The sequence below is a fragment of the Schistocerca americana genome, chromosome 5 (assembly GCF_021461395.2).
Source record: "Schistocerca americana isolate TAMUIC-IGC-003095 chromosome 5, iqSchAmer2.1, whole genome shotgun sequence".
NCBI classification, from domain to species: domain Eukaryota; kingdom Metazoa; phylum Arthropoda; class Insecta; order Orthoptera; family Acrididae; genus Schistocerca; species Schistocerca americana.
Genome location: NC_060123.1, coordinates 327,420,402 through 327,444,388, shown reverse-complemented (window position 1 = coordinate 327,444,388; position 23,987 = coordinate 327,420,402).

The window sequence follows — 23,987 nt, the reverse complement described above, 5'->3', positions numbered from 1 at the left end:
GATTACCAATGGAGTTTTAACAGACCTTCCATGACTTCATGATGCCGTACTGAGTTACAACGTTCCATGAACTCGTCCCAAGACTGCACTGTACCACCTACTTTAGTTGAAGGACTTCTTATACCAGTGCAGAAGCCACTGGGAGGGAAATCGGTCAACAACTAGCGGCCATTCTTAAATTCACGGTGAAAACTTCAGCTGTCATTTATTTTACACAATTCGCTAATAGTTTGTCAATGGTAATTTTTCAAAACAAATAATAGCTGAAAGATTCACCATGAATTTTAACAACTATTTGGCGGCTGAATATCCCCACATGCAAACATACATAAACTATTGGCCATTTACAGTGTTGAACTCTGAATAAAAGATCTTCACCAGGTATTGGCAGGCGACCACTTAAGACGACATTGCTGATGATCCTAGTCCTGGAACAGATGTCGCAGGAAGAAGATACCAACACAAAAATGGCCTCTGACGACTGCTGTGTTCGCCTCGGTGTGCTTCCTGCGAGTGGCAATCGTCTCCATGGATTTCAATCGGGTCTTCGATAGAGTGCACCGTAACTTCCTCCTTTGGGTGATGGACCGTGTGGGATTTCCCCTGAGCCTCATCGACACCCCGCGGAACTTATCGGCAGCTGTCAGCTCTCAGGTCCAAGTCAACGGATGAATGGTGGATCCAGTACCCCTTTCTACCTACCTTTATGATACCCTACACGAGCCAGTCCCTGATGGTCTCAGTCGCAGGCTATCTGGCATCAGCCTGTGAGACATCACCTCTGCCTATAGGGCACACGCTGCTGACCTGTTACTGCTGGTTCGTTCCACCAATGAAGTCTACAGCTTATTAAACTCGATCGATCGATATGCACAGGCCACAGGCAGTCTTCTGAACTTCAACAAGTCAGTGGCGTTGGATATCGGGAGCGGTCTCGGGCTGGGTGCTGCTGCCCCAACCTGCCCCTTACTGAAATGAGATATCTGGGAGTCACGTTTACGAATGATGTCCACGGAACAGCCACAGTTAAATGGCTACTACAGATCGTATATGTGATGGTGCACCAGGATCTGCTCTGGGAATTCAACAAGCTGTAAGATGTGGAACATCTGAACCTCTATGACGTGTCAAACCTCAGTCATGTGGCATAGGCCTTCCCCTACTGGTAGTGCTAGGTCACAGGCTTCGGGCAGCCTTTAGTTATTTTCTGTCCTAATGATACATATTTAAAGTACATTATGACACTCTCACCCTCCTACTGTGTAATGGAGGGCTGGGACCATTTAAAGTCCGGCACGGGCACCTGCCTTCTGTGTGAGCAATATGTGGAAACGATGAACCAGTAAACACACCTTCCTTACAGGTTGTCTATTGGAGGTTCTGATGCCAGTCTCTCACGTCCAGCCGCTGTCGATGACGCACGTCGCAACACAGCTCTCCCATGTGTCGACATTCATCTTCAAATAAATGTATGTTATCTCGGATCCCCCTGCAACACACCCACTGAAGACAAAAGGTTTCTACTGCTCCCCAATTTCCGTTTAATGTGGTAGAAACCAAGTACCAAGCTGTTTATTGGCAACGAATGTGGATAACGATACACTAACATTTTCTACTCACCACCTTTCACGCCACTTGATATCAAGCCACCAGCAAACAATATTTGACGAGATACCAGCTCCAAGTTATAGGATTAAGGCAATCCCCACTTTGCTTTGCCTGTCGTCTCCTGGAAACCAATGAACGTTATTTCGCGACATCGTCTGGCTTTTGGCAACTGACACTTATCTCCATGTCACACCTGAAGTGACTGAACCTCGGTACCTCCACCATCTGGATGACTATTACTTTCCCTCTCCCCCCCCCCCTCCAAGAAAAATAAAAAATTTCATGTGCTTACATGGTTCAAGGGAATGACCGTCGACTACATCTTCAGGGAAGAGAAAAAGTGGAGTTTGGTTTCTGGTGACAACTGCAAAACGCTAATAATATCCTCGAATGCACACCGAGGTACTATACGCTCTTCATAAATTGTTCATGCAATATTTTTGTTAATCCCCTTACCGCCCTCGTTGGGAAATGTCAGGATCAGTCTGACGTTCCACAGAGCATCACATTGAAGACAGAATGTCCTGGACTGTAAACAGTGAGGATGAAAGAAATCGGCTGATCTGTGGGATGTTGCGTTCATTGAGGCATTAGCAGAGCAGAATGATATTTTCACACAGCATTGTTGGGGATAGAAAAGCCACTGGCAATGCACGAGAAAAATCCAGTTGCCCTATCTCTTGAAATAAGATTCTCTTAGAAGAAGTAGCACAAGTAATATATTAATGTTATTTTTGTTTATTCTTTGAATATTTTTGTAACATTATGTTTCATAGGATTTTCATTTGTACCCATTTTCTAGTTCTTGTTATGGCGATCTTCAGTCCAAAGGTTGTTTTAATGAAGCTCTCCAGCTCTATCCTGTGCTAGCCTCTTCATCTCCGAGTAACTACTGCAACTCTTGTGATCTGTAGTTAATAGAATATTATTGTTATTGCCTAGATAAATTTTGTAAAAATATTGTAACATCAATGAGCGAGAAGTGTTTGAGCTGCTGTAGGAATGTTAGTTCTGGGGTTCTGTGCAGCTGTTGTGGCAGATGGTTACGTTGGGGTGAATGTAGTGGCATGGGAATTGAGGAAGTAAATGGGTCTCTTCCATGGTATTGCAGATTATGTTCAAGGGATAGGAAAATAGCGAAACAGGAAGAGAAGATTAGAGCCCTTCAGGCTGAACTGGGCGGTGCCAGGGAGGGACTGATGAGGTTAAGGTTGGAGAAGGGTGAAGACAGGTGGGAAGTGGTAGCAAGGAACAGGGGCCACGTAAAGAGAACAGTATCAGATGTAAGTGTAATCAGTACTCGATAGACTTTCACTAGGAAACCAACTGTTCCAAAAAAAGCAGAAATTAGGAGGAAAGTTCTGTTGTTAGGTAGTAGCCATGGAAGAGGTGTGGGCCAGATCTTGCAGGAAAAGCCCAGTGCATGTCTTAGCCAAGTGATAGAGGACGTAGGATCATTGTGCAAGGGTTTTACAAAGAAGGATCATGTTGTGGAAGTGGTTGGGGCGAGAAACAGTATTGATAGGGATCAGGGCTACAATATTGAGTGTGACCTGGTAAAAATAGCATCTGCAACGAACCATACAATTGTTGGCTTGGTTCCTGCTTTCAAGTGGTACAATCCGCCCCAATTGAACAGCTCTGTCAGGAGGGTCAATATGGAGCTAGATCAGCTGCTTCAGGTGGCTGCTCTGTCAGGCATAGGTTTGGTTCCTGTTGATGGTATTGGTAGGTGGGGCTTCACAAGATATGGCCTGCATCTCAATAGGTTAGGGAAGGGTAAACTGGGATGATAGCAAAATCTTTAAGGGGGGCACTGAAACCCATGGGAGTACTTTTTAGGCTAAAATCATTGTCCAATCACCCAACATTGATTGATATTAAGTTTTATCAAACTGCAATTCAACCCACCTCTCCTATTGAAATTAGGAAAATAATAAACTTACTCAAAAGTAAAAGCTCACATGGAATTGAAGGCATTTCCAACAGAGTACTGAAAGCTTGTTCCCAATAAATAAGTAGGATTCTCAGCCACATTTGTAGTAGCTTACTGAAACAGGGCATTTTTCCAGACAGACTGAAATACAATATTGTTAAACTATTAAGTGAAAAAGGGAATAGGCATGATGCTAACAACTAATGCCCAGTCTCACTTTTAACAGCTTTATCCAAAATTCTTGAAAAGGTAATGTATTCAAGAGCAGCATCCCATATTTGTAAAAATGAAGTACTAAAAAAATGTCAATTTGGTTTCCAGAAAGGCTTTTCAGTAGAAAATGCTATATATACTTTCACTGATCAAATATTAAATGCATTGAGTAACTGAACATCACCCATTGGGATATTTTGTGATCTCTCAAAGGCTTCTGATTGTGTGAATCATGAAATTCCTCTAGATAAGCTTAAGTATTGTGATATGAGTGGGACAGTCCACAAATGGTTTAATTCATACTTAACTGGAAGAATAAAGAAGGTTGAAATGAACAGTACAGATAGTTTGCAAAAATCAGCATAGTCCTTTAACTGGGAAGGTATCATGAATGGTGTCCCACAGGGTTCAGTATTGGGTCCCTTATTGCTCTTAACATATGTATATTAACGACTTGTCACTCTATATTCATGAAGATGCAAAGCTAGCTCTTTTTGCTGATGATACAAGTGTAGTAGTCACACCCATCAAGCATCCCTTATTGTTCTTCATATAAATTAACGACTTGCCACTCTATATTCATGAAGATGCAAAGCTAGTTCTTTTTGCTGATGATACAAGTGTAGTGGTCATACCCATCAAGCAAGAATCAGCTGAGGAAATTGTAAATAATGTCTTTCAGAAAATTATTAAGTGGTTCTCTGCAAATGGACTCTCACTAAATTCAGAAAACGCAGTTTATACAATTCTGTATAGCAAATGACATAACACCACTAACAAATATAAACTATGAACAGAAGTCTGTTGCTAAGGCAGAATACTCAAACTTTCTGGATGTGTGCATTGATCAGAAATTGAATTGGAAGAAACACATCGATGATCTGCTGAAAGAGTTAGGTTCAGCTACTTATGCTATTAGGCTTATTGCAAATTTTGGTGATAAACATATCAGTAAATTAGCCTACTAAGCCTATTTTAATTCACTGCTTTCATATGGCATCATATTTTGGGGAAATTCGTCATTAAGAGAGAAAGTATTCATTGCACAAAAGTGTGTAATTAGAATAATAGCTGGAGCCCACCCAAGATCACCTTGCAGATATTTATTTAAGGAACTCAAGATATTCACAATACCTTCGCAATACATGTATTCACATCTGAAATTTGTCATTAATAACCCATCCCAATTCAAAAATAACAGCAAAATGCGTAGCTACAACACTAGAAGAAAGCATGATCTTCACTATTCTGGATTAAATCTCACTTTGGCACAGAAAGGGTGAATTATTCAGCCACAAATATCTTTGGCCATTTGCCAAATAGCATTAAAGGTCTGACAGGTAGCCAACCAACATTTAAAAGCAAATTAAAAGAATTTCTGAATGGCAATTCCTTCTACTTAATACATGAATTCTTAGAAATGAAATAGTAACTGTAAAAAATATAAATAAATAAATAAAAATTAATTATTTTGTGTAAAGAAGACTTACGTTAAAGTGACACGTTCCACATCATTACGAAATGTCGTATTCATGATCTATGGAACAAGGATTGATGTATGTATGTATTATGTACATATTTATGTAACCTACATCCTTATGAGCCTGCTTACTGTGTTCATCGTTTGGTCTTCTTCTACGAATTTTATCTCCCCCCCCCCCCTCCTACACACACACACACACACACACTTCCCTCCAACAATGGATTGGTGATCTCTTGACGCCTCAGAATGTGTCCATCCAACTGATCCCTTCTTATAGTTCGGTTGTGCTACAAATTTCGTTTCTCCCCAATTCTATCCAGTACCTCCTCATTACTTACGTGATCTACCCATCTAATCTTCAGCCTTCTTCTGTAGCACCACATCTGAAATGCTTCTATTCTCTTGTTTGAACTGTTAATCATCCTTGTTTCACTTCCATACATGGCTACAAATACTTTCAGAAATTACTTCCTAACGCTTAAACCTATATTAGATGTTAACAAAGTTCTCTTCTTCAGACGCACTTTTCTTGCGATAGCCAATCTACATTTCTTATCCTCCCTGCTTCGGCCATCTTCCATTATTTCGCTGCCAAAATAGCAAAACTCAGCTACTCCTTTAAGTGCCCCGTTTCCTGCTCTAATCCCCTTAGCATCATATGATTTAATTCGACTACATTCCAGTATCCTTGTTTTGATTTTGTTGACGTTCATCTTGTGCAGCTCTCCATGCTACGCTATTCCATGCAACCTCTTGATCTCAGAATAACTACTACAACCTACATCCTTCTGAACCTGCTTATTGTACTCATCTCTTGATCTCTCTATCCGAGTTTCATCACCACCTCCAATCCCCCACACACTACCGTGATGATCCCTTCTTGTCTCAGAATGTGTCCTACTAACGGATCCCTTCTTCTACTTAGATTGCGCCACAAATGTCATTTCCCCCAGTTGTGTTCAGCATTTTCTCATAATAGTCGGCGACAGCACTAATAACCTTTGGCTGTGAAAATCACAAAAAATGCTACGTTGTTGACTCGGCTGAAAGTGCGTAGACAGTAACTACTTTACGATCCTGTACCTTGTCAATGTCGCAGACCAGCTCGCTTGGAATGCTTCACATTAGAAAAACGAGTACACTTTAAAAATATGGTCCCTTACTGCTTTGTGAAACACTTTGCGCCTTCTAGGTGTTTCAGCCATTATGAGAAAACCCACACAACGCACAGCATACCGCAGAAATCAGTCAATCGTCATTTCGCGCACGTTAGAACGCTCATATGTGAACTGTGACCGCTCTGACAGGAAATCACATATCCAGTCACATAACTGAGACGATATTCCATAAGCATGCAATTTCACTACGAGTAGCTTGTGTGGTACATTGACAAAACCCTTCCAGAAATCCAGAAATACGGAATCGATCTGAAATTCCTTGTCAATCGCACTCAACACTTCGTGTGAATAAAGAGCTAGTTGTGTTTCACAGGAACGATGTTTTCTAAATCCATGTTGACTGAGTGTCGATAGACCGTTTTCTTCGAGGTTATTCATAATGTTCGAACACAATATATGTTCTAAATCCTGCTGCATATCGACGTTAACGATATGGACCTGTAATTTAGTGGATTACTGCTACTACCTTTCTTGAATATTGGTGTGACCTGAGCAACTTTCCAGTCTTTGGGTACGGATCTTCCGTCGAGCGAACGGTTGTATATGATTGTTAAGTATGGAGCTAATGCATCAGCATTCTCCGGAAGAAACCTAATTGGTATACAGTTTGGACCAGAAGAGTTGCTTTTATTAAGTGATTTAAGTTGCTTAACTACTCTCGATTCCAATTCTGGAATATTTACAGCATTGTCTTCGACAGTATCTCCATTGCTTTGTCATGTACATTTCGCTGTTTCTACGACAGTGTTCTAACCCGTTTTGTGTACCAAGGAGGATCAGCTCCATCGTTTGTTAATTTATTTGGTATAAATCTCTCAATTGCTGCCGATACTATTTCTCTGAATTTATGCCACATCCGTTCTATACTTATATTATTGATTTGGAATGAGTGGAGATTGTCTCTCAGGAAGGCGTAAAATGAATTTTTATCTGCTTTTTTGAATAGGTACATTTTTTGTTCATTTTTCGGGGATTTCGGGATTACATTATTCAATCTCACTACGACAAACCCTGTTCACTAATCCCTGAATCGGTTTGGATGGTCGTTATTAACTCAGGATTATTTGTTGCTAAGTGTGTTTTCACAACCGTTTACTATTCGCGTGGGCTCATGAACTAACTGCTCAAGCAATTTTCGGAGAATGCGTTTAGCACAATTTCAGATGATATTTTATGCGTACCTCCGGAATTAAAAATGTATTTTCGCTAACATATCGAGTGTAAACTAAAGTCACCACCAACTATTATCGTATGAGTCGGGTACGTGTTTGAAATCAAACTCAAGTTTTCTTTGAACCTTCCAGCAACTGTATCACCTGAATTGGGAGGTCGGTAAAAGGATCCAATTATTATTTTATTCCGGTTGCCAACAATGACCTCTGCCCATACTAACTCACAGGAATCCAGTTGCGTGGCAAGTTAAACTACTTCTGACAGCAACAAACACGCCACCGCCAACCGTGTTTAGCCTATCCTTGCGGAACACCGTTAGGTTCTTCGTAAAAATTGATACCGACGTGAGCAACCACCTGCAGTTGACTGCACTCTGTGCTCTTCATGGCATCCGGGAGGACCCTTTCCACATCTGGAATGACTTCACCGGTATGCACACGGAGTGCACATTAATTTTCTTACCCTTCTTGTCAGCCAAGTCCCTAAGGGGTCCCATAACGCGCCTAACATTGGAGCTCCCAACTACCAATAATGCCACCCTCTGCGATTGCCCGGATCTTGCAGGCTGAGTGGTTTCCAACGAACCAGGACAGGCGACAGCATCTGACTCAGCGACAGTGTCAGCCACAGACAGCAGCTGCAACTTGTTTGTCAGACAAACCGGGGAGGCCTTACGTGCGGCCGCCTGGGAAGTCTTTCGCCGCCTGCTTCGCCCCGGGGCGATCTCCCACTCGACCACAGGTGAGGGGTCAGCCTCAGTGCGAGCAGTAACTGGGGTGACCACCAGTGAGGACCGATCGAAGGACTCTGACGTCCTGGACGTCCGTTGGATCCCCACGGCCGGCACACAACAGTGGTGCCCATCCACTGCAGCCTCAAGCTGTGTAACCGAAACCATCGCAGCCTGAAGCTGAGAGCGAAGTGTCACCAACTCGGCTCGCATCCGCACACAACAATCGCAGTTTCTGTCCATACTTAAGACCGTGGATAACTAAACTATGCAGATAAACGGACTATCGGCACGTGTGCAACTCTACTGTAGACCCTGACGAAAACGCACGAACTGTGTCTAGTAATACGCAGATATTCAAAAACCTAACTGCCGAAGCACTCAGGTGAAACTAAATAATTTGCCCCTGATTTGGAACTTTTAATATGTCACAAAATCGATTTTCTTTCTGACGCAAACGAAAACGCGAGAACTGCTGCTATTAGATATTAAACTTAGACGCAGAAACTCAAGAAACTAAACTATTAAAGAACACAGATGATATAATAAAATTCGCTCCTGGTTAGGAACTCGTAAATGTCATAAAAGCGGTTACTTCCCTGTTTCTGCGTCTGTCTCGGTCGGCTACTACTGCCTGATCTTGACAATGACAATCTGCCTGTTGCAAATGAGGCATTAACATTCATGTTGACTGCTGTTAATGGTTCATGGAAAATTCCAATTGGCTACTTTTTAGTCAATAGCCTAGATGCTGTTGAAAAATCAAACCTATTTAAGGAGGCATTGAAGTTTACATATGATGCTGGAGTAGAAGTAATTTCCGTGACTTTTGGTGGTGCTCACGTAAACACTGCAATGGTAGACAAGCTAGGGGCCTGTCTTTCAACATGCAGAATCAAATCTTTTTTTAAACACCCTCTATGTAAGGATGATGTTTGCATATTCCTTGATCCATGTCACATGTTCAAGTTAATTCACAATACATTAGCTGGTAAAGGTGTCATTTTTTATGGAAATAAATATCCAATATAATGGTATTATGTATTAAAATTACATGAGCTGCAAAAAGTGGAGAACCTTCTGGCTGCTACAAAAGTAAGAACAAAACACGTTGCGTGGTATCGTCATAAAATGAATTTAAGGATTGCTGTGCAAACATTTACTGGTAGTGTAGCCAATGCTCTAGAAATCCTCAACAAAGATTTCCAGTTTGCTGACTTTAAATGCTGTGAACATACAGTTAAATTTATAAGGACAATGAACAACCTTTTGATTGTTTCATTAATAGGAATCTCCTGTCCAAAGGGTATAAATCACCTCTGTCAATGCAGACAGCTGGCCATATTTTACCATTTCTTGATAAAGTGGAAAAATATATTCAGGAGCTGAGACTTGAGGCTAATGGGCCATCTATTTTGTATACTAACAGAAAGGCTGGTTTCCTTGGCTTGCTTGTATGTATACAGAGCCTAAGAAAATTATATGTTTCCCTCAAAACAGCTCTCAACCAAAACTAAATTTCTTGCTTACAAATAAATTCCTACAGGATCACATAGAGACATGTTTCAGCTCAATCAGAAGATATGGTGGTGACAACAACAATCCCACAGTAGCTCAATTCAAAGCACCCTACAAACGATTTCTTATCCATCAGCAGGTAAGAGGGTCAGAATTTGGATCTACTTTGGATACTGCAGATTGTTCCATTCCCAGTGTATCTTCTGGACTGGATGTGACGCAATCTAACCCATTTACATCAATTATCAATTGTAATTCAGAAAAGTTAGGCCTAGATGTTGCAACAGTCTCTCGTGATCACTCATACAGCATTCCTGCTGTCTCATTTGAACAGCTGTCAAATTATGTACGGAATGTTGTTGCATACATAGCAGGATTCATTGTGCATAAATTGTCTAAGTCAGTACATTGTGTAGAATGTGCAAATTCCTTATGTGGGGCAAGAGACAGTGACTTTGGACTAACAGAAGAAAGAATGTGGGAGGTTTAGTTACGCCTTCTGCTGACGTTATTAAAATTTGCAAAGCAGCAGAGCAAGCTTATCGGTTGCACAAGGCGAAGGGAATGTAGCAAAAGAAAACTGTTATGCTTGTTCTTCTTTCAAGTGCTATGGCAGATGTTGCTTGTAGTGTTTCTCAGTCCATCGACGGACATATTATGGATTTTGAGCCCACAGAAATAATCTAATTCAATCAATTTTATTTGAGTATTTTAAAATTAGAAATCACCATTTTAGAAAGACTGTGACAGAAACATTCCAAAAAGGTTGTGTGAGGAATTTATACACAAAAACAGTGTTCCTTATGGGCCATTAAATGTTCTATGCCTGATCCCTATTATATTACAGAGTTAATAATTGCCAAGTTGATGTTATTTATTATTAATGTTTGAACCTTGATGGTCTACATAAAGTACAGACAGAGGTATTTGGAGTTCTTAGCCTTTCTAAGTGCCCATATTGCGTCCACTAAGCCTTTTTCAATATATGTTTGAACTTTACTTCTGTTTTCAGACCAGCTGGATTCATTTCTTTTATGTAAACCTAGATATTCTTTTCCTCTTAATAGAATATATATTTATGTACTGTCTTTTTTTATTTTTTGTTTCTTCTAGGTCGGTATGTCGTGTTGTTAATTTGTTTGGGCGCTTATATTTTCAATAGTTTTATTCCCTTGTCAGTGTCTTGTATATCTTTTTATCTGTTAAACATTTTCTGCCCTCTTAGAATATGGGCTTAAGAAATAAATCTGTTGGAAAATATTGTGTTGTAAGAAAGAAAATGTTGTGAAATAAAATTTTGTAAGAAATAAAATAATGTTCTGAAATAAAGTATTGAGTTAATTTTTTCTGAATATCTAGTTTTACCCAAGAGATGTTAGTTTGCTTTGAATACTTGCAGCAACTGAGACAAAAGTGCAATAAAATTAAAATGAGAAAAGCACTTGAAAGAATCAACATGTATTCCTTTTCTTGCGTATTATAGAAACTCAAACCCTCAAAAGTTGTTTCACATAAAAGTTTAAACCAATTTCTTGATTCTTAGTCACTGTAGCTGGTGCAATGGATAGTGTTTACTTTGGTAAAATGTGCCTACTATAGATACGTAATAGCCACCAGGTAGTAAAGATCTGTCAGATGAGCTTGTAATACAAAATTCAGTAGGCTCTGAGAGAAGCAAGTACAGGTACAGATATTTCATTCGTATGCAACAGCTTCCAAAATTTGCTACGAAACTTAGTGAAAATGTGAGATTGTGCATGGTGTTGGCAGTTGCAGGTTTGTAAATGTCATTGGAGTGTCAAGTACAAAAGTATTTACATTACCTCAGTTGTTACTGCAATGGATAGTGTTCACCTTTGGAAAAATACATCCACTACAGACACCAGGTACTAAGGATTTGTCACATGAGCTTGTAATAAAAAATTCAGAATGCTGTTTGAGGGAAGCAAGTACAGGTATGCACATTTCACTTATATGCAAGTTTCCAAAATTTAGTACAAAATTTCATGAAAATGTGACACTGTGCATGGCATTGGCAGTTTATGAACTGTGCAGTTTATGATCTCTGCAGAAAACAGACCTCACTTTTCAGTGTAAGAACAACTTTTCCTATCTTTAAAGGTTACTCCTAAGGTAGGCCCAGATAAAAAAGTGAGTTCTTAAATTCTACATTGACTTATTGTCTTCTGCTGCATTTGTAGTGAGCTATTCAAATTGTGCACAAACTGCAATGATAAACATTAGTATCTAATCAAAGAGAAGTTTTGTTTAATTTATGCTCATGATCCCACACAGTGTCAGAACAAAAGCAGATCACTGTACAGGCATTATTTTTCTAAATTAAGGGCCCCTATTCTTATTGCACGGAGAGACTCGCAAATTTTATGGGATGTGCTTCATTTTAAGCAGTAAGCAGACTGTTTTTGTTTTGGCAGATGAGCTCTAACCTGTTTGTGCCCTGGAAAATAGCTCCTAATCTGGATGAGGGTCAGTATAGTTTCGCAATATTAGGAGTGAAAAGTCTTCCTCAGATAGTAGTCTTAAAAAATTATATACTGTCACAGTTCATTGTGGGAATTATTTTGCACTTTGTTTCCCCACAGAATGATTATCTTAAGACAGAAGTTGACAAAAGTGTTTTAACCTTGAAAAGAGTTTTCCTTCAGATTGTTTTCATCAACTGTGAAGAAATACCTGTCAAAAATTAAAATCATTGCATAGGCTCTTGGAACTTTTAGTTTCTGGCCTGCCCTGGTTAAATTTAGAGCTGTAACGACTGTTTATAGATGTTTCTTGAGTCATAATTGACAGCTTTTACTATGGTGCACAATATTCACTTTGGTATATGCATGATTCATTTTGAGTACTTAACAGCACACAGGTACCAAGGATTTGTATATACAAGTGAGATTTAATAAGGTAAGAGCACCTATAGTCGACACATTAAGAGAATTTCTTTCTACTTTCTAATATTATGGCCATACTATTAAATAATTGTAGGTTCTAAAATTATTTTCTGAAACTTCAAAGTCTCAGCTTCCCTCTAAAAAGATCAAGTTTTTTAATAACTTTTGTAAAAGTAGGGGCAACTGAACCTTTGAAGTGCACCTAAAATTGATACCCTAAAGTGGACCTGCTCCTAAAGTCCACAATTTTGGCACCTATAGATGACATAATTTCCATATCCCATTTTCTTTAATGAGTGTCTAGAGCTCAAAACGGGGCGAATCCATTCTTTTAAGTTTTAGCACAAGCTCACTCTTACTTTTTAAAAGAATTTTAACGACATTTTACTTTAATTGATAGTTTACAGTAATTTCTTCTCACTGCCCACCAGAGTCGCGTTCGATGTATTTGTTGGATTTTCGAAATGGTGCTGTGAACAAATCCAGGTCAAATGTATTTCTGGCATAATTTTTCGCAAATGAAAAAGGAATTTTCGTTGGAAGCATTTGGCAGTCAATTGAGAAATGTGGGGAAAAAACGATACAAACATAGGATGGCAGACCGCTGATTTGAAATCCCGCCACGTTTTGCGAACAGTTATGTGGTTTATGTTGGAACCACACCAGCCCTATAGCTTCTGCACAGCAAGGCCAGTCTACTAGTATCTATGGTCAAAGTTGTCGACAGAGTTTACAATCTCTGGTGGGACAAGAGACTGTCGGACCCGCGGGTGAAATCAGCTGCGAGAGAGCAGCCGAAAGTGAACGAACGCAGGCAGAGCTAGCAAATCCAAGCGATATGCTTGCATTCATGTTCCAGAAGTTGTAAATAATGGAACAGCGCAGAAAAAGAGAACGCGAGGAAGGTATCCAACGGTAAAATGAGTTTTTTGAAAAGGTTGAGACTAACATAATCACTAACGTGGAAGAGATGTTAGTCAAACGCGAACAAGCGTTAGCACAGAAGCTCAATCGCGCTCTAGATTACAGGGATCAACGTATATTAGAACACGTTAATAACGATTCAGGCAAATGCCGGGATGGTTCCTTTGAAAGGGCGCGGCCGATTTCCTTCCCAATCCTTCCGTAACCCGAGCTTGCGCTCCGTCTCTAATGACCTCGTTGTCGACGGGACGTTAAACACTAACCACCACCACCACGTTAATAACGAAATAGGAACGGTAGAATCAGATGTATCTGAAGTTAAGAATGCTTGACGATGTTGGACATAAGAGTCATGAAGGTACAAGCATAAACCAGGAACCTTTAAGACCCGAGATTATCGGAAAACCATTGGGTGACTGTGAACATAGAATCGTGAGCTGTGCCGTACCTAGTCCATGCTGCAGTAGTTCATTTAATGTACATCAGGGTGGAAATAATGTGTTAAATCGGGACACGTACGAAAATTCACCAGCAAATAATGTGACTGTTAGTCTATATGTAGGAAATGAGACACTTAAAGTAGTAAAGGAGTTTTGCTATTTGGGGAGGAAAATAACTGATGATGGTTGAAGTAGAGAGGATATTAAGTATAGACTGGTAATGGCAAGGAAAGCGTTTCTGAAGAAGAGAAATTTGTTAACATCGAGTATAGATTTAAGTGTCAGGAAGTCGTTTCTGAAAGTACTTGTGTGGAGTGTAGCCATGTATGGAAGTGAAATATGGACGATAAATAGGTTGGACAAGAAGAGAATAGAAGCTTTCGAAATGAGGTGCTACAGAAGAATGCTGAAGATTAGATGGGTAGATCACGTAACTAATGAGGAGGTATTGAATAGAATAGGGGAGAAGTGGAGTTTGTGCCACAACTTGACAAGAAGAAGGGACCGGTTGGTACGGCATGTTCTGAGGCATCAAGGGATCACAAATTTAGCATTGGAGGGCAGCTTGGAGGGTAAAAATCGTAGAGGGAGACCAAGAGATGAATACACTATGCAGATTCAGAAGGATGTAGATTGCAGTAAGTACTGGGAGATGAAGAAGCTTGCACGGGATAGAGTAGCATGGGGAGCTGCATCAAACCAGTCTCAGGACTGAAGACCACAACAACAATAACATAGTCCATATGCAGTGAATGCATGTAGAAATAATCCAATAGATGTGCGCAGTGATGTACCCACTCTTACTACACTGAAACATGAAGAGTCATTGTTGAAACACAGATGATTTCAGGTGTTTCCCGAAGAAAAGAAATCTATTCATCCGGTAATATTCATAAAGAGTTTTAAGAATGTGCTACCTGTATCTTGGCAGGAAAGGCAAAAGATACAGTTAGTTATCTCATATATTACCGGAGATGCCACATTATGGGCATCAGAGGTGGCAGAGAACTGTCATTCTTTTAGCAAGTTCGAGCAACATTATTTGGCCAGGTTTTGGTCAGTTAGTATACAAGAAAGACTACGGAAACAGGTATATATCCCTGAGATGTACAATTTCAAGCTAGGAACGCTCAGAAAATATTTTGAGAAGTACAACAACAAAACGAGGTACTGGTCAGAGCCAATCGCCACACGCGACGTGCTTTGGATATTGAAATTCAAGTTGCCTATCTCAATACGGAAAGAATGGGTACATGTACCCCACAACGATTTAGAGACATTCATGTTGGTCCTGGATTCTTTGGATTTGATACAAGAGGATGCACGGCAACAATTTAGGACGGTGAAAGGACAATTAACAACCACCAACATAGGAATAACGGTTATGGAAACCAACACCAGAATAATAACTGGGGATACAAATGTGTTGGTAACAGCTATGAGAGATCGAACGGTCAAAAAGGAGGAAATGAAAACAGAGTACATGGTATGTCAAGCGGTAACTGCTCTGCCAATAAGAACAGAAGCGATATGATGGATCCGAAAAGGAGGAAGGAGGAGAATTACGGAAGTAATTTTCAGCCGAAAAGTATGAAACAAGGAGGTGGCCAGTGGCGGCAAAATATGGCTGTAAACTGGTCGGCACCGTCAAATAGACAGGAACAGGAAGTTCCGATCAATAATGTCAAAGCCGTTCCCATGCTGACAAATACTTCGATGGCGACATTATTTTATAACCTGAGTACTACACAGAATAATACAAATAGGCAGCACAATGTGCAAATAGTAGAAGTTACAGATGATAAACAGCCAACAAACTACAGGGGGTCGATGTAAGCCATCGGCACTCGGCCAATAGGAATGGAAGCGAAGGCAAACTAGATAACGTGGCTATGCTGCGTTATAATGACGGCCAGGATTTGCGGGAGGAATTAGTCACAGAACCGCGTAAATGTTCTGGCCAAGTAACCGAGATCGTGCAAGCTGCGGTACATGTAAAAGTAAATTGTGTCTTCGCAACGCTTTTAATTGACATAGGAGCGGCTGTGTCGTTGATGTCTGAGAATTTCTTTAATGTCATTAACGAAAATAAAAGACTGCCTACATTGCCGGTTCAAAACTGTAAAATTACGGTGCCAATAAATAGGAAGTCGCAAAATGTCAAAGCTCAGGTGCAGACAGGAATAGAAATAGGAAATGATGCGATATTATACACATTCCTCATTATTAAGAATTTTACTGCAACTTGCATCCTGGGATGGGACATACTGGGGGAAAGAATGCTGTGATGACATCCGTCAGGGCTTGTGCTTTCTACGAACGCCTACCAAGAAATTGCAATTACCACTGATCAAAACAATGGCAAAGCACAATAGGTACTGTCGATGGTTCGAACATGTAGAAGTGGAACCCTTTGTACTTAATATACACGATAATGTACCATGGAGAGCGTATCCTGAAATAAAAGAACAGTATGATGAATAAACCGTTAATTTACAAGATATTCAATTAAAAGCCAGGGAGTCAGAATATTTAACTAGCGAACAGCAGCATGAGCTTTCTCGATTACTGAGTTCGGAAAAGACCGGAATATTTTGTGGATATGTGTATGATACTCAGATATATCCGCACCAGACCTTCTGTCATGCTTCCTATTCTGTGCCTTGTAGTAAACGCGAAGCTGTGTTGAAGCAAATAAAAAAAAAATGCTGGTTTGGGGAATAATTGAACTGTCCCTTTCTCCTTATAATAGTGCCGTACTAGCTATGGGAAAAGCGGATGGGAATATCAGATTGGTACTTGATGCTAGAGACATCAATAAAATTATAATACCGGTAAGAACAAGGCCAGAAAACCTTGATGAACAAATACAAAGATTTCACCATGTGAAATTTCTCTCAAGCATCTATTTTAGAATGTCGTATTGGCAGGTACCCTTAACGTAACAGTGCCGGAAATATGCTGCCTTTATTTTTGGTGGAATGATGTGCCAATTTCGTGTTCTTCCCTTCAGCTTGAATGCTAGCGGGGGTGTATTTATCTCAGCATTAGACACCTTGCTAGGCCCAGACTTGTTAGATCTATTAACGCTCTATGTGGACGATTTGTTGATAGCCACAAACACATGGGAGGAACTTTTGACTCTAATGAAGTGAGTTTTGTATAAATTCTCACAGGCTGGCGTTACAATTAATTTAAAGAAATAAAAGTTTGGTTGGCACCAGTTAATGTACCCCGGGCATATAATGTGACTGATAAGTATTTCTCCATAACCAGGGAAATTAGAATCAATAAAGAGTATGCCGTACCCTACAAACCGTAAACAGGTGAAGGCGTATTTGCGTGAGGTTCCTTCTTTAGACGGTTCATACCAGCACAACTGATGAACAGTACAGCCTTACTATTCTTATTCAGGAAAAATACTCAGTGGGTGTTTACTAATCAATGAAAGCACAGCTTTTATCAAATTAGAGAAGCTTTGTTAAATTCCATGGTACTTCGTCATCCAGATATGTCGAAGGATTTTTGTATTGCGACGGACGCTTCTACTATGGGCCTGGGGGTATGTTTGTTTCAAGTGGACGACACCTCAGGGACTAGTCTGGGCTTACCGTAAGTATCACTATTACGTATACGAAAGAAGATACTAGTATTTTGTGACCACCAAGTACTTAGTTTCCTACTGTCATGTAATCTGCAAGAGGCAGATCCGCTATGGCGAACAGTGCGAGAAATGCTTAACAGTAGTGAGGATAGTGAACTACAAAGGCATTATAAAATCGTGGACAATGTTGTGTTTTTTTTTAACCGAAGGAAATCTGGGTGTAAACAACGGCTTGTTTGTATTCCAGGAGAAAGTTTAGAAAATTTAATCTGGTGTACATACCATTGTTGGCGACACTTCGGTATAAAAAAGTGTACAACAAGAATTGCTACGTATTGCTACTATCCGAATCTACAGAAACATGTGCAGAAGTTAATACGCACCTGTACCATATGTCAAAAAGTTAAGACCACCAATAAAAGTGCAAAAGGAGAATTGCACTCTATTATACTGAATAGACCGCTAAGTCTTGTTATCAGTCGATGTCGCGGGACCTCTACCCACTGCTCGAGGAGGTGTAAAGTATCTCCTAGCGATATATGACTTGTTCACGGAGTATGTGAAATTTTATGCCTTAAAACGTACAACCTCTATCCCTATTATTAAGCGTATAGTAAGGTAATTTGTTCCACAAGCGGGCAAGGCTGTGGCTATCTTATCGGATAATGCTTCGTATTTTAACAGTACGAAATGGAAGGAGTTCTTAAGTGATCAGGAGATCAAGCACATTTTGATATCACGCTTTAACCCACACACAAGCCCAGTGGTAAGAATTTTTCGTGAATTTAACACATTCATGAGGACACATCGTGCAACTAATACGAAATGGAGCGAATGCCTCAACATTTTTGAACAAATGTATAACAACTTGCCACATGATGCCACTGGTTTTACACCAGAGGAATTGATGTTTGATCGTCCTGAGAAAAATGAATGGCTTGAACTCCTACCTCGTCTACCGGGTATAGAACGACACTAGGATAAAATAAAAGAGGCACTGCTGGTATTGAGAAAACTACGGTATGCCGACAATTAAATAAAGTGCAACAATACAGAGAAGGAGATCTCATGTTGTTAAAGACACACCCGAAAGCTTCGGCATTAAAGAAAGTAAATCGAAAATGGCAGATGATCTATACAGGACCTTACAGAATAATGAGGATTCCGAATGAAGGATGCTTTATTCTGGGGTATCGAGAATCAGGCAAAATATGCGGGTTATACCCACATCATGATTTAAAAATGTACATACAGGGAACGATAAACAGTTAAGAAAAGTAATGTTTGTACTTGAAACGTAATGTAAATAGTAAAACACTTTAGTGAGCAATGAAGTTTTATATTCATGTGTTAAACATCATTGATGTTGCTTGCATAAATTTTATGTCATAGACTTCCCTGAACCTTTCGTGCCGAAAGTAGACTTTTGGCCATGAGTTTTATAATAGGGAATTGTGTTATAAGACCTTCAGTCTTAAAGGTGACCCTGACACAGAAACAAAGTAGAATTAGCAAGAAATAATTGCATTGAAAATATGACTAACAGAGAGATTTCAATTTTATGTGTATATAGCAGGATAAGAATTTCTTTTGCATTTTTTGTGATTAACTAGTTTCAGTAAGTCGGAGAGTGGTGTGATTTAATAATGTGACCAATACTTAAGGAGTGCTTACGATGTATCAATGCATAGTCGTGACGGCTGATTAATTTTTCGGAGTGTGAATGTAAGCAGGTGTGTTTTAATTACTTAAGAATACTGTTGAGATCTAAGAAATAGTTTTGTTTGCTCCAGTAGTGTCCTTCAGTCATGTAATTGCATGCGACCGGGGGGGCACTATTGAGAATTAAGGGAATATATGTTCTCGTATAGAGAAAGTAACTGCGTGGCATGAAGTTTAGAGCCGCGGTATATAAGGAACGATACGCACGAAAGCATGAATTGCACACATGCAATTGAGACCTGGTTTTCGGGCAAACGGTTCCTCACTTAACATTTTAAATAGTTAAAAGTGTGGATCTGTGATAAGTGATGAATAACACACATATAACTGCCTGAGTATCGGTAGTTCAGATGGCCAAAAGTCTACTTTCCGCACGAAAGGTTGAGGGAAGTCTATGACACAAAATTTATGCAAGCAACATCAAATCCTTATGTGGACTAAATGTTAATGTCATGAATTGTAAAACTGAGAGATGTTATGTCAACTACAAAGCTAATACATATAGCAACATGGTGAATAGTGCTTCGATAGAAACAATATGTAAAGCAATTTAATTTGCAAAACAATCAGCGTGGGCTACGAAAGTGAGAAAAAAAGTCTAGCAAACGCATAAAGACAGTGAAAGACTGTGTCAATGCGCACTTTTATCAGTTTAAAGATAAAAAGACTCGGAAATCTGAGTATGAAGGATGGCATAATAATATGTTTTATTCGTGTAAAAAATTTGGTATTTAGTGTATTAAGATTACAACTGTGCAGCAAAGATGACTTCACAGGTGTAATGTGCTGCAAATACATAGAAGAATAGATCCCTTATCATTTAGCTACAAAATAGCAGGTCAGCAACTGGAAGCAGTTGATTCCATAAATTATCTGGGAGTACGCATTAGGAGTGATTTAAAATGGAATGATCATATAAAGCTGATCGTCGGTAAAGCAGATGCCAGACTGAGATTCATTGGAAGAATCCTAAGGAAATGCAATCCGAAAACAAAGGAAGTAGGTTACATTACGCTTGTTCGCCCACTGCTTGAATACTGCTCAGCAGTGTGGGATCCGTACCAGATATGGTTGACAGAAGAGATAGAGAAGATCCAACGGAGAGCAGCGCGCTTCGTTACAGGATCATTTAGTAATCGCGAAAGCGTTACGGAGATGGTAGATAAACTCCAGTGGAAGACTCTGCAGGAGAGACGCTCAGTAGCTCGGTGCTGGCTTTTGTTAAAGTTTCGAGAACACACCTTCACCGAAGAGTCAAGCAGTATATTGCTCCCTCCTACGTATATCTCGCGAAGAGACCATGAGGATAAAATCAGAGAGATTAGAGCCCACACAGAAGCATACCGACAATCCTTCTTTCCACGAACAATACGAGACTGGAATAGAAGGGAGAACCGATAGAGGTACTCAGGGTACCCTCCGCCACACACCGTCAGGTGGCTTGCGGAGTATGGATGTAGATGTAGATATAATGAGTGAGGACAAAAGTAAATCTACCTTTGGACACCAACTGTAGTGTCTCATTAGATGTTTTACAACTGTGTACGCACGTGTTGTGAACATCGGTACAGAGTTAGAATTTTATGTAAAGTGACTACGGGAGTTTACAGGACACTCTAAGAGTGCGAAATTTTGCTAGTTACGAACCGATAGACTGTGTAATTCTCAAAGGAATTAAACAGAGATTACATCGTGTTCCGAAAACTGGACTAAAGGTGGCTCGGAAAACTAAACACGTTACAGAACATTAAAACGAATATTCATGTGCGAATATCGGATGAATGGACCCCTAAATAATTCTCTTTTCCCACTAGCCAGTAACATCTGTTACGTAAATAGTTAAAGTGGGTTATTTCATGTTCACACGCCTGCAACGGACACGATACTGAGCCGGCGCGAGAGCAGAGGCGAACCAACTGATGGGAGAGCCAACGGCCGCCGCCCCAACAGTCGCCGGTCCGCGCGTGGGAAGGGCGTTTGGCAGCTCCGTCACTTCCAGTATCGTCGCACCACCGTCTTCGTCACACCAGCGTCGCAACGGCTGAAAATCGGCGATCGACGACGTGTATTACGTGTGATGAGTGCACGTCTGGTGTGGTAACAAGCTTCACTAGTATAATTCGAAATGTGTGTTCCACTATATGTGAAAAATGCGCAGCTTGTCACCTACAAGACTGTTTATTTCCATTTATGGTATCATAATTTCACTGTTTTCTCATGTTGTATTCTTTGATGTGGTTCATTTGGGGAACATTCGATCAACATGTCGTTGAGTAGAAGCAAAATGTAAATTGGGATTTTTGGAGACACTGGACGAATGTGGCCATACAGTCCGAAGACCCTGGGCTGGTTTTTAACTCCAGGTTTTCCCATGCCCGCGAACCTAAATATGGGGGTTAACTCACGTCATTATTAGGTGAGATTTGTTAATACCTTTCCGGACTGAAACATCTGCCACACGGGTAGGGAAGTATTGTAGTTACCCTCCCTTAGAATTAGGCAAAGCACATATGTTAATTACTATTGTGTGCAACCTATATTTGCAAAAGTCATCTAAGAAACATACATGTACAATGCTGTGAAATTTGAAACTATAATCGAACAGTACTGTGGTCTGACTGGTACGCATAAATAAATTTGACCCAGCCATCCCAGGGAGCAATTGTACTGTATCTCCTGGGTGGTCATGAGTTTGAAATTTATAAATTCTATGTAGTGATAATTATTGTATGAATAACTGACGATTATGCCAGAGATTAAACAAACGCATTGTGTTGCAATATATTCCATTGACGTTCCAGACTCTGTGACTGAACCTTTTTTTTTTCTTTTTTGTCTTCATCTGTTCTTGGACTCGAAGAAAAAAAGAGGATTGTCTGAGGTTCATCTTGCTGTAACAGTCTATGTAAGTTGTAAATGAAACTAAAATATAGTTGTTCATGACTTAAAAATTTTGTTTACAGTGTGTAATGATTTGTAAAGTTAAACCTTTATTGTCCTGAGTAGACGTGGCCTTAACGAAACATTGACCATTGTTAGCGCCATACTAGAAAATAATTAGTAATTGATGTGTCAGCTCAACATGAAATTCAGCTTTTACACAACGACACAAGCTCAGCACAATAGGCTGTGGGGTGGTAAGACTGGACCAAGTGACACATTAGGTAATCACCATCGATAGTTGCACTGATCATTTATTTGGCACATTTAAACAATACAAATAACAAATAAAACCATAAACACATTTTTAATATTACCATTTAGGTGAGAGCAAGTTACTTTAAAATTTAAACATTCATAAACCACGGCACTCACGGCCTATTACACATTTAGTGAAATGAGTTAAAAATTATTTACTCCAAAACTATGATCAACCTGAAGTACAATTTATTAAAATTAATGAGAAAATGTAGTCTTTCATTACTGCAGTGATTGGTATTACCAAAGTAATTCAGAGTACAGGCAACAACAAACCAGATACCATGGCACACAACCACATTACTTAAATTGCAGGCACCCTACAATGTCAAATATAAAATTTCCACATTTTTTCATTGAAGGAATTCTTGTACTTTCATTAATAGAATCAGTTTCAAACTATTTAAACACACAATAACAACTGGTCTCTCAGTAACTTGTAAGAATTTATGAAACTACTCATTTAGAATTAGACATGTGTCTCTCAGACACACTACGACTTCAGACAGAAACGTAACAATAATGTTATTGCAATTCGCAGCAAGATATATCCAGGGAAAATTTTATCCATGTATATCTCTCTATAGCAATTGGCCAGCTTAACTCCGTCGTGTGATATAAATACAGTAAGCAGGCGGCACTTCGACAAGGCCCAGCCAAGCTGTTTTCAGTGGCGGTTAACACTGATAGTAGCGATGTACAAACAGAATGTATCAGCACTCCAGGCCCTAGTAAACGTTAATAATCACATCACATACAGCTCTGACCAGAAACTTGCGTACTAAGCAAGTTGAAATTAACACATTCCAGGACAGACTCAGTGGGAGTAGCAAAGGCCGGCCAAGAAAATGAAGTCAACAGCACTGAACCCGGTAGTCGATTCCGGCCACAATTTACAGCACAAGCGAGGCCCTTAACCTCTTGCTTGTTCGACGAAGCAAGCCGCCGCGGATCCCGGAGCCAGGAGACATGCAAGAAGCGAAATACACCAACGGCTTCCACGCCGGCGATATTTGCTACGGCGCCGTCACCCGGGTAAACAGTCCCTTTTAGATGTTCTCTTCCTGCTGCCTCGCACGAAGTCTGTACTGTCCGCCAGACTTCCCAAACGACGTTACCGCTAGGCGTCCCAAAGCAAAACCCTTGCAGCTTACCCCTCGCTCCCCCATCGGCCCGGTAGGTAGCGCCACCGCGCGCTCTGCGCACACCGCTGGAAAGATGACCCATACCGGCGGCGGGAATATCGCTGATCGAGCCACACGGCTCAGTAATTTTCTTTTAGCTCATCTTCCGAATATGCCGCTGGTTGGAACCCTAACCTTTCTTTCAGATTCCACGCGCTATGCGGCCGCTA